We start from the raw sequence: 10,678 nt of genomic DNA on the forward strand, positions 1-10,678 counted from the left end.
AGAAATGTTGAGTATGGGTCTCCAGCATGTAGAAACTTCTGGATGCTAACTTGCATATGTTGAGCAATTTTCATAATTTTCAAAAAACACTCCTTGGGCTATAAACGGCCATAGCTACTTGCCCAAGTAGCTATGTGCTGACATCATCACATTTGTACGGCTATGGCCGTTTTAGCCCAATGAGTGTATTTTGTGCAAAACTAATGCTTGAAATCATGAAAACCCCCTAGTTTGACATGTCACATGCTACATAAAGCATGATGAAATTTAGATTTGTTTTCCCCTTATAGGTTGTTAATGGTATGGTCAGATATTATGCCAATTATAAAAATTGCTCAACATATGCAAGTTAGCATCCGGCAGTTTCTACATGCTGGGGACCCATACTAAACATTTCTAACATGTCCGGGTTCACATTCTGGCTACTAGACTAAGACTCAAACTGACACCCACCCCATGAAATGAAGAACACAGTCTTCATAAATCGTACACTTTTAGCACCTAGAAGACAGTGGTCTGGTTCTGTACAGGACTGTTGTTTGCATTTCAATACATCCTAGGTGTGGATGGGATGTGGATGTGGACTGGTCTGCATCCTGGGTGATCAAAAGTGTCATATCATAATACAGGTGTAAATGTTAATTCTGACTGAATGAAACCAGACTGAGTGGATTTTCTGTGCAAAACAGTGACATCTGCTGGCAGATTCCTATGCCATATTGTGGAGTCTTACCTCATAATCCACAGTCAAATCAGAGCACTTGTTTAACTTTGAGCCAGAAAATGGAATGTTAAAAGTTCAGTTTTTGGGATGCAATTGAGCTCAGAAAACCTAAAAGAAATAAGAAAAATTACAAGAATGTCCTTATATGTAGGCCTTTCTTTCTTTCTTTCTTTCGCCAGCCAAGTATATGGACTTTAAAGGTTTCATGACATAGTATTTTTATTTTAGGTATTATGACCTCAATTACACCCACCCAACCTGAACTTTGAACATGGAGTGGATTTCCTGTGGTCACTTGTTTGAATGAATGTTAAAAGTGGTGTCTTTGGGGTGCAATTGAGCTCAGAAAATAAGACACTTTTTTTTAAAATGTCACAATCCCTTTAATGTTTGTTTGGGTCAGATGCAATAAATGGCAAAGAAAACAACCCGCACTAACAGACTCCAACACATGTCACCACCATACTTTTCTGTTCTAATAATACTAAAAAAAGAACAGGTCAACAGCAAATAGAACAATGGGACCATCAACATTGAATAACAAGAGGGAGTAGAGACAGTCCCATTCACACTCAAGGACATGAATAGTTACCATATGCATGTAAATGACAGCAGGACATGCAAAATGGACAATGGACAATTCATGAATGCCAAGTGTTACTTTTCAACATTTGTAGTACTACTACTACACAAATGTTGAAAAGTAACACTTTTGTAGTAGTTTATGTGTGCTTGTGGTTGCTGAGGTTCGTTGTGAGTTGTTGGGACAGGGTGGCTGTATTGCTTCATGACTGGCATGATGACAAAGAATGTCCCTATATGTAGGCTCTTTCTTTCTTTCTTTCTTTCTTTCTTTTGCCAGCCAAGTCTATGGACTTCATGACATACATTTTCACCCACCCAGCCAGAACTTTGAACATTGTGTTGCCTTTTAAGATGCAGTGAAAACAGGCAAAACAGTGTCACAAAACCCATGTCATATGGGATTTGTGGAGTCTTACCTCACAATCCACAGGCAAATCAGAGCACTTGTTTTAGCCAGAAAACAGAATGTTAAAAGTTGAGTGCATAAAAATGACCACTAAAAAAAGAACAGGTCAACAGCAAATAGAACAATGGGACCATCTCACACCAATCACAGTCTAACATACTGTCCTCCACCCTCCCTACTCCCCCCAGCTATGCTCAATGGATCCACATTGAATAACAAGAGACAGTAGAGACAGTCCCATTCACACTCAAGGACATGAATAGTACCATATGCATGTAAATGTCAGCAGGACATGGACAATGGACAGTAGTTTAGGGCAGTTTGAGGTGAACTACCCATGTAGGCCTACTGTGTTTATGGTAATTTCAGCAATCATATTACATTCTCAAATAGCCCACCATCACCAGGGATTAAAACACAGACCAGAACTCAAATTTGGTTTGATACTCCTCACACACATTCCAAATTCCACCAGAACTTGTTTTGGGCACAAAGGTTCTGTTCTCTAGTGGTCCAAGGTTTATTATTATTAGAAGTTTCCGAAAGGAAAACGTTCTTTGAAGTTGAAGTTGATCTTCCAAGTGGTCTACAAATAAAATGTATAACAGTCTCTGAGATAAAGCTCATCTAAATCTAATATACAGAAAAATCTGCAGGTCAAATTTCAATGAAACAAATAATAAGATTGGAAATTAAATTGCATATCAAGACGTGTTTATTTATATCTGCTGCAGTTAGAGGGACATGTTCCACAGAGACAATACAGTAATAAGTAATAAGTAACATTCAGCAAACAATATAACAGTTGTATAACAGTATCATAATAATAATACAAATCAGATGCAATGAAGCAATTATGTAGATTGATTGATGCAGGGGGGGGTTGGCAAAATGGCAGAAGAAACATAGGCTCTCAGAAGAAACAACAGACTCCAACACAAGTCACCACCATACTTTTCTGTTCTAATATTGTCTCTGAAAACTATTGACACAGTGAATAAGAAATACCACTAAAAAGAGAACAGGTCAACAGTACGTTAAGCTTGCAATTAATCAACTTGGTGTTTCTAACATGAAGCTCTTGTCATACTGTTAACACTTTGATTGCTACAAGATCTCGGCAGGCCTATTTGGATGTTGCTATACCGTTTAACATTGCACAAAGGCCTTGTTCGGGGGCCCACAGCAAAATGTTCTCTTATAGCGAGAATCACACGCATACATCAAAAGAAAGCTGAACTTGTCCACTTCAATTTAAAAAATCACACCCGTGTGAACTGAGTGGTGTAAGGTTTTATATAGCATGATCAGCTGTGGTCTGACGTAATGAAATCACACCCGGATGTTATTTCACAACTGGCTTTTTTTGTGCAGAAAAAATGAGCATGGTTGCTACGGTCATCCAGTTCACCCGGGTGTGATTTAATTACGTCAGAAATTATTTTGAACATAGCAACCATGCTCATTTTTTTCTGCACACAAAAGCCAGTTGTAGGAGTGGTTTACACCACTCAAAAATACATTTTGATTTTACCATGTTCCATTCTGGAGATATTGACCTTTTTGCAACACCTGCATTTGCCTGGAAGTGGTTATCTTGAACAGCGAGCAGAGTTATGGATGGTTTAAAGTCAGAGACATTGACAGGCAGATATAAAATTGAACCCAATAAATATCCTATACATCCTATACACCGAATGAAAGCCCTGAATAAAATATACTTTGATAAACGGAGGCGCCTCCATATGTACAACGTATTGTGAATGCAATCTAATGAGTCTGTTGTGGAGCGTGAAGAAGGAAGGCACCAGAGCAAACTCGGACAAATAAAGCCTTTTTAATTTTCACACAGGGTGCAGGCATATAATGTAACAGGGAACATTATGTTTGTGTGTGGCTCTTGATCACTTCAATAATCCTATGAGTGAATTTGCTATTTCCATTTGGTTCGAGATAGAGGTTTTGGGCTTTAACAGGGTGGCTGTATTGCTTCATGACTGGCATGATGACAAAGAATGTCCTTATATGTAGGTCTTTTCTTTCTTTCTTTCTTTCTTTCTTTCTTTCACCAGCCAAGTCTATGGACTTTAAAGGTTTCATGACATAGTATTTTTCTTTTTCGTTTTTCTTTTAGGTTTTATGACGTCAATTACACCCACGCAACCTGAACTTTGAACATTGAGTGGATTTTCTGTGGTCACTTGTTTGAGCCAGAAAACTGAATGTTAAACGTGCAGTCTTTGGGGTGCAATTGAGCTCAGAAAATAAGATTTTTTTTTTTTAATGTCACAATCCCTTTAATGTTTGTTTGGGTCAGATGCAATAAATGGCAAAGAAAACAACCGGCTCTAACAGACTCCAACCATACTTTTCTGTTCTAATAATACAAAAATCACACCCGTGTGAACTGAGTGGTGTAAGGTCTTATATAGACTGATCAGCTGTGGTCTGACGTAATGTCTGACGTAATGAAATCATACCCGGGTGAACTGGGTGACCGTATCAGGTGAACTATCAGTGTAGGCCTACTGTGTTTATGGTAACTTCAGCCATCATATTACATTCTCAAATAGCCCACCATCACCAGGGATTAAAACACAGACCAAAACTCAAAGTTGGTTTGATACTCCTCACAGACATCTCAACTAATATCACAACTCATTAACTGAATTTACTGATGATTGCTCCAAATTCCTCCAGGACTTGTTTTGGGCACAGATGTTCTGTTCTCTAGTCAGTGGTCCAAGGTTTATTATTATCTTCTAAGTGGTCTACAAATAATGTATGAACAGCCTCTGAGATAAAGTTCATCTAAATACAGCAAATCTGCAGGTCAAATTTCAGTGACACAAATAATATGATCAAGACGTGTTTATTTCTATCTGTTGCATAATGTTGGAGGGACATGTTCCACGGAGACAATACAGTATCAAGTAAAATCCAGCAAATAATATAACAGTTTTAATCAGTATCATTATAATAATACAAATCAGATGCATGAAGCAATTATGTAGATAGGGGCGGGGGGGGGTAAATGGCAGAAGAAACAGGCTCTTCTCCAACACAAGTCACCACCATACTTTTCTGTTCTAATATTGTATCTGAAAACTCTTGACACAGTGAATAAGAAATACCACTAAAAGTACAGGTCAACAGTACGTTAGGTTTGCAATTAATCAACTTGGTCTTGCTCTTGTCATACTGTTCACACTAAACAGATTTATCTTTCATATGTGTGCGCTCATGGCGTTTTCGGGCGCTTGAAGCTATGTGCTTGAAGCTATGTGCTGACATCATCACATTTGTACGGCTATGGCCGTTTTAGCCCAATGAGTGTATTTTGTGCAAAACTAATGCTTGAAATCATGAAAACCCCCTAGTTTGACATGTCACATGCTACATAAAGCATGATGAAATTTAGATTTGTTTTCCCCTTATAGGTTGTTAATGGTATGGTCAGATATTATGCCAATTATAAAAATTGCTCAACATATGCAAGTTAGCATCCGGCAGTTTCTACATGCTGGGGACCCATACTAAACATTTCTAACATGTCCGGGTTCACATTCTGGCTACTAGACTAAGACTCAAACTGACACCCACCCCATGAAATGAAGAACACAGTCTTCATAAATCGTACACTTTTAGCACCTAGAAGACAGTGGTCTGGTTCTGTACAGGACTGTTGTTTGCATTTCAATACATCCTAGGTGTGGATGGGATGTGGATGTGGACTGGTCTGCATCCTGGGTGATCAAAAGTGTCATATCATAATACAGGTGTAAATGTTAATTCTGACTGAATGAAACCAGACTGAGTGGATTTTCTGTGCAAAACAGTGACATCTGCTGGCAGATTCCTATGCCATATTGTGGAGTCTTACCTCATAATCCACAGTCAAATCAGAGCACTTGTTTAACTTTGAGCCAGAAAATGGAATGTTAAAAGTTCAGTTTTTGGGATGCAATTGAGCTCAGAAAACCTAAAAGAAATAAGAAAAATTACAAGAATGTCCTTATATGTAGGCCTTTCTTTCTTTCTTTCTTTCGCCAGCCAAGTATATGGACTTTAAAGGTTTCATGACATAGTATTTTTATTTTAGGTATTATGACCTCAATTACACCCACCCAACCTGAACTTTGAACATGGAGTGGATTTCCTGTGGTCACTTGTTTGAATGAATGTTAAAAGTGGTGTCTTTGGGGTGCAATTGAGCTCAGAAAATAAGACACTTTTTTTTTAAATGTCACAATCCCTTTAATGTTTGTTTGGGTCAGATGCAATAAATGGCAAAGAAAACAACCCGCACTAACAGACTCCAACACATGTCACCACCATACTTTTCTGTTCTAATAATACTAAAAAAAGAACAGGTCAACAGCAAATAGAACAATGGGACCATCAACATTGAATAACAAGAGGGAGTAGAGACAGTCCCATTCACACTCAAGGACATGAATAGTTACCATATGCATGTAAATGACAGCAGGACATGCAAAATGGACAATGGACAATTCATGAATGCCAAGTGTTACTTTTCAACATTTGTAGTACTACTACTACACAAATGTTGAAAAGTAACACTTTTGTAGTAGTTTATGTGTGCTTGTGGTTGCTGAGGTTCGTTGTGAGTTGTTGGGACAGGGTGGCTGTATTGCTTCATGACTGGCATGATGACAAAGAATGTCCCTATATGTAGGCTCTTTCTTTCTTTCTTTCTTTCTTTCTTTTGCCAGCCAAGTCTATGGACTTCATGACATACATTTTCACCCACCCAGCCAGAACTTTGAACATTGTGTTGCCTTTTAAGATGCAGTGAAAACAGGCAAAACAGTGTCACAAAACCCATGTCATATGGGATTTGTGGAGTCTTACCTCACAATCCACAGGCAAATCAGAGCACTTGTTTTAGCCAGAAAACAGAATGTTAAAAGTTGAGTGCATAAAAATGACCACTAAAAAAAGAACAGGTCAACAGCAAATAGAACAATGGGACCATCTCACACCAATCACAGTCTAACATACTGTCCTCCACCCTCCCTACTCCCCCCAGCTATGCTCAATGGATCCACATTGAATAACAAGAGACAGTAGAGACAGTCCCATTCACACTCAAGGACATGAATAGTACCATATGCATGTAAATGTCAGCAGGACATGGACAATGGACAGTAGTTTAGGGCAGTTTGAGGTGAACTACCCATGTAGGCCTACTGTGTTTATGGTAATTTCAGCAATCATATTACATTCTCAAATAGCCCACCATCACCAGGGATTAAAACACAGACCAGAACTCAAATTTGGTTTGATACTCCTCACACACATTCCAAATTCCACCAGAACTTGTTTTGGGCACAAAGGTTCTGTTCTCTAGTGGTCCAAGGTTTATTATTATTAGAAGTTTCCGAAAGGAAAACGTTCTTTGAAGTTGAAGTTGATCTTCCAAGTGGTCTACAAATAAAATGTATAACAGTCTCTGAGATAAAGCTCATCTAAATCTAATATACAGAAAAATCTGCAGGTCAAATTTCAATGAAACAAATAATAAGATTGGAAATTAAATTGCATATCAAGACGTGTTTATTTATATCTGCTGCAGTTAGAGGGACATGTTCCACAGAGACAATACAGTAATAAGTAATAAGTAACATTCAGCAAACAATATAACAGTTGTATAACAGTATCATAATAATAATACAAATCAGATGCAATGAAGCAATTATGTAGATTGATTGATGCAGGGGGGGGGTTGGCAAAATGGCAGAAGAAACATAGGCTCTCAGAAGAAACAACAGACTCCAACACAAGTCACCACCATACTTTTCTGTTCTAATATTGTCTCTGAAAACTATTGACACAGTGAATAAGAAATACCACTAAAAAGAGAACAGGTCAACAGTACGTTAAGCTTGCAATTAATCAACTTGGTGTTTCTAACATGAAGCTCTTGTCATACTGTTAACACTTTGATTGCTACAAGATCTCGGCAGGCCTATTTGGATGTTGCTATACCGTTTAACATTGCACAAAGGCCTTGTTCGGGGGCCCACAGCAAAATGTTCTCTTATAGCGAGAATCACACGCATACATCAAAAGAAAGCTGAACTTGTCCACTTCAATTTAAAAAATCACACCCGTGTGAACTGAGTGGTGTAAGGTTTTATATAGCATGATCAGCTGTGGTCTGACGTAATGAAATCACACCCGGATGTTATTTCACAACTGGCTTTTTTTGTGCAGAAAAAATGAGCATGGTTGCTACGGTCATCCAGTTCACCCGGGTGTGATTTAATTACGTCAGAAATTATTTTGAACATAGCAACCATGCTCATTTTTTTCTGCACACAAAAGCCAGTTGTAGGAGTGGTTTACACCACTCAAAAATACATTTTGATTTTACCATGTTCCATTCTGGAGATATTGACCTTTTTGCAACACCTGCATTTGCCTGGAAGTGGTTATCTTGAACAGCGAGCAGAGTTATGGATGGTTTAAAGTCAGAGACATTGACAGGCAGATATAAAATTGAACCCAATAAATATCCTATACATCCTATACACCGAATGAAAGCCCTGAATAAAATATACTTTGATAAACGGAGGCGCCTCCATATGTACAACGTATTGTGAATGCAATCTAATGAGTCTGTTGTGGAGCGTGAAGAAGGAAGGCACCAGAGCAAACTCGGACAAATAAAGCCTTTTTAATTTTCACACAGGGTGCAGGCATATAATGTAACAGGGAACATTATGTTTGTGTGTGGCTCTTGATCACTTCAATAATCCTATGAGTGAATTTGCTATTTCCATTTGGTTCGAGATAGAGGTTTTGGGCTTTAACAGGGTGGCTGTATTGCTTCATGACTGGCATGATGACAAAGAATGTCCTTATATGTAGGTCTTTTCTTTCTTTCTTTCTTTCTTTCTTTCTTTCACCAGCCAAGTCTATGGACTTTAAAGGTTTCATGACATAGTATTTTTCTTTTTCGTTTTTCTTTTAGGTTTTATGACGTCAATTACACCCACGCAACCTGAACTTTGAACATTGAGTGGATTTTCTGTGGTCACTTGTTTGAGCCAGAAAACTGAATGTTAAACGTGCAGTCTTTGGGGTGCAATTGAGCTCAGAAAATAAGATTTTTTTTTTTTAATGTCACAATCCCTTTAATGTTTGTTTGGGTCAGATGCAATAAATGGCAAAGAAAACAACCGGCTCTAACAGACTCCAACCATACTTTTCTGTTCTAATAATACAAAAATCACACCCGTGTGAACTGAGTGGTGTAAGGTCTTATATAGACTGATCAGCTGTGGTCTGACGTAATGTCTGACGTAATGAAATCATACCCGGGTGAACTGGGTGACCGTATCAGGTGAACTATCAGTGTAGGCCTACTGTGTTTATGGTAACTTCAGCCATCATATTACATTCTCAAATAGCCCACCATCACCAGGGATTAAAACACAGACCAAAACTCAAAGTTGGTTTGATACTCCTCACAGACATCTCAACTAATATCACAACTCATTAACTGAATTTACTGATGATTGCTCCAAATTCCTCCAGGACTTGTTTTGGGCACAGATGTTCTGTTCTCTAGTCAGTGGTCCAAGGTTTATTATTATCTTCTAAGTGGTCTACAAATAATGTATGAACAGCCTCTGAGATAAAGTTCATCTAAATACAGCAAATCTGCAGGTCAAATTTCAGTGACACAAATAATATGATCAAGACGTGTTTATTTCTATCTGTTGCATAATGTTGGAGGGACATGTTCCACGGAGACAATACAGTATCAAGTAAAATCCAGCAAATAATATAACAGTTTTAATCAGTATCATTATAATAATACAAATCAGATGCATGAAGCAATTATGTAGATAGGGGCGGGGGGGGGTAAATGGCAGAAGAAACAGGCTCTTCTCCAACACAAGTCACCACCATACTTTTCTGTTCTAATATTGTATCTGAAAACTCTTGACACAGTGAATAAGAAATACCACTAAAAGTACAGGTCAACAGTACGTTAGGTTTGCAATTAATCAACTTGGTCTTGCTCTTGTCATACTGTTCACACTAAACAGATTTATCTTTCATATGTGTGCGCTCATGGCGTTTTCGGGCGCTTGAAGCTATGTGCTTGAAGCTATGTGCTGACATCATCACATTTGTACGGCTATGGCCGTTTTAGCCCAATGAGTGTATTTTGTGCAAAACTAATGCTTGAAATCATGAAAACCCCCTAGTTTGACATGTCACATGCTACATAAAGCATGATGAAATTTAGATTTGTTTTCCCCTTATAGGTTGTTAATGGTATGGTCAGATATTATGCCAATTATAAAAATTGCTCAACATATGCAAGTTAGCATCCGGCAGTTTCTACATGCTGGGGACCCATACTAAACATTTCTAACATGTCCGGGTTCACATTCTGGCTACTAGACTAAGACTCAAACTGACACCCACCCCATGAAATGAAGAACACAGTCTTCATAAATCGTACACTTTTAGCACCTAGAAGACAGTGGTCTGGTTCTGTACAGGACTGTTGTTTGCATTTCAATACATCCTAGGTGTGGATGGGATGTGGATGTGGACTGGTCTGCATCCTGGGTGATCAAAAGTGTCATATCATAATACAGGTGTAAATGTTAATTCTGACTGAATGAAACCAGACTGAGTGGATTTTCTGTGCAAAACAGTGACATCTGCTGGCAGATTCCTATGCCATATTGTGGAGTCTTACCTCATAATCCACAGTCAAATCAGAGCACTTGTTTAACTTTGAGCCAGAAAATGGAATGTTAAAAGTTCAGTTTTTGGGATGCAATTGAGCTCAGAAAACCTAAAAGAAATAAGAAAAATTACAAGAATGTCCTTATATGTAGGCCTTTCTTTCTTTCTTTCTTTCGCCAGCCAAGTATATGGACTTTAAAGGTTTCATGACATAGTATTTTTAT

The sequence above is a fragment of the Electrona antarctica genome (assembly GCF_951216825.1).
Source record: "Electrona antarctica genome assembly, chromosome: 7".
NCBI lineage: Eukaryota > Metazoa > Chordata > Actinopteri > Myctophiformes > Myctophidae > Electrona > Electrona antarctica.